Consider the following 2,762-nt stretch of genomic DNA (forward strand, 5'->3'; position numbering starts at 1 on the left):
CAGAATGTCGTCAATGAAAACGATCACGAACTTGTCAAGGTAGGGCTTGCACACTCGGTTCATGAGATCCATTAAGACCGCAGGTGCGTTGGTATTCCAAAAGGCATGACGAGGAATTCGTAGTGGCCATAACGAGTTCTGAATGCAGTTTTAGAGATCTCCTCGTCGCGGACTCTTAACTGATGATAACCCAATCGCAGGTCGATCTTAGAGTAGTAACTCGACCCTTGCAGGTGGTCGAACAGATCGTCGATACGTGGAAGTGGGTAATGGTTCTTGATAGTCACCTTGTTCAGCTCACGATAGTCGATACACATATGGAATGTGTCGTTTTTCTTCTTGACAAAGAGTATCGGTGCTCCCCAGGGTAATGAGCTAGGACGGATAAATCCTTTATCCAACAGCTCCTGCAATTGCGTAGAAAGTTCCTTCAGTTCGGCTGAGGCTAGTCGATAAGGTGCACGAGCTATGGGTGCTGCTCCGGGAGTTAGCTCGATTTGGAATTTGACCTGACAGTGAGGAGGGAGTCCAGGTAGCTCCTTAGGGAATACCTCGGGAAAGTCGCGTACGACGGGAAAATCTTCAATCTTCTTTCTCTTTCCTGAGTGTCGGTAACGAGTGCTAGAATAGCGGTACGACCCTTCCGTAGACACTTCTGGGCCTTTAAGAATGAGATGATGCCTGTGACCGCTCCACTTTTGTCACCTTGAACAATGAGGGCTTCGCTGAAAGGACGAGGAATACAGACGACTTTCTCTTGATAGAGGATTTCAGCTCGATGTTTGGATAACCAATCCATACCAATAACGATGTTGAAGATTCCAAGAACGATGGGAAAGAGATTAACGAGAAAAGTTTGGCCAGATAGTACGAGTTTGCAGTTGTTGATAACGTGTGAAGCCTCGATGTTTCTACCATTAGCTAATTTGATGATGTGCTTAGAGTTTAACGGTGTAGGCGTAGGTTTAAGCTTCTTACTAATACATAGGGATACATAGCTAGCATCGGCTCTAGAATCAAATAATACGGAAACATGACGATCATCAAGTAGGAACTTACCCGCTACAACGTTGGGATCATTTCTCGCTTCTTCAGCTTCAATCATAAAGACTCGACCCCTTGCACCATTGTCACCATTGTTGTTGTTGTTGTTTCCAGCGCCCTGATTGTTGTTATTGCAATTCTGGTTCAGCTGAGGGCAATTCTTCTTCATGTCCCCAATTGCTCCACACTGGTAGTAGCCATGGTTGTTTCCTTGCTGCTACTGCTGTTGCGGTAGTTGCTGGTTCTCTCTAGCTGGATACTGGCTTCTGCAATCTTTGGCCTCATGCCCCATCTTGTTGCATCGTTGACACGGGTTTCTTGCACATGACCCATTGTGATGTCGGTTACACTTGTTGCACTTGGGTCGGTTTCCTTGGTAACCACCATGCTGTTGTGGTCCCTTGTTGCTTTCAACCTTTCTTTGCTGTGCTGGGTCTTGAGTAGGGTTAGCATCTTTACCCTGGTTACCTTCCCCCTTGTGTTTGTTATCAACATAAGTTTCAGTAGTAGCGCTGATTCTTTTGGGCAGCTTGCCCTGTTCCACGGACTGATCGGTGATGCGGTGAGCTAGACGAATGACTGGCTGAATCGTGGTGAGATTGGCTGAAGTCACCAAACTCAGGGACCAAACCCTTGATATACAGCTCGATTCTTCGATAAGCAGGCTGAGACATGTTGGGACAAACGACAACATAGTCGCTGGATCGCTTGGTGTACGTCTCGATCTTCGATCCAACCATCTTAAGCTCACAGTACTCGTTCTCGAGCTTGTGAATGTCATCCCTGTGACATCACTCTTCTTTGGTCATGTTCTTGAAGTCTTCCTAAGCAGTAGCTTTGGTAGTCTCTAACCCAAGCATTTAAATTTGTGCTTTCCACCATGAAAGCGCGTTTCCTTCAAGCGTACCAGCAGCAAACTTTACCCAGCTTGCAGTGGGACATTCGCATACAACAATACAGATTCGACCTTCCCAATCCAGTGCTGAAGGCCTATGGCACCCGCAGTGCCATTGAAAGGGGGAGGTTTGCAATCCATGAAGGTTTTGAATGTGCAAACACGTGGCAGCACAGGTGCAGGTTGACCTATCGCGGAAAACGAAGCGAACAGATATTAGAATGATAAGACGATGCGGGAGTAGGATCTAAACATCCTAGAATGACGAGTTTACCTCTAGGGTCGGCTGCAAAAGCCGCAACCACAGTGCTGATCAGGTTGGTGAACTGATCCTGAGTCATGTTAACGTTTCCCCTTCCGTGTCCGCTCATTGTCTTCATGTCCAGAAAACACAATATGCGAATGACGCTGCAGTGTCATTAGAATAAGTAGGAGGAAAAAAGTACACATATATATAGCTAGGCACACTAGTACGTATAGTATCACAGAAGCACTAAACGAGTAAACAAGTAAACAAGTAAACACATGTCCGAGCCAGGAGGTCTGATACATTAAGCCTTGCACTTGGAGTGTAGTGTCGTTGCGAGTCACGAGATATAGTCTATTTTTTCTTAAAAAGACTTTTCTTCTTTTCAAAACCAAGTTCACTATAACCAATGGCTTTGTTACCAATCTGTCACACTCCAAAATTCCACGTGCAGAGTACTACCGCGAGGTGTGTGACTGACCGAGATTTGGCTACCAATCATATTGAACAGTTATAATAATAGTAGAATAGTTTCACCAACCAGTACGATTAGTGATAATTTAAAATTTAAGTCAA

Source organism: Helianthus annuus, chromosome 16, assembly GCF_002127325.2.
Source record: "Helianthus annuus cultivar XRQ/B chromosome 16, HanXRQr2.0-SUNRISE, whole genome shotgun sequence".
Taxonomy (NCBI): domain Eukaryota; kingdom Viridiplantae; phylum Streptophyta; class Magnoliopsida; order Asterales; family Asteraceae; genus Helianthus; species Helianthus annuus.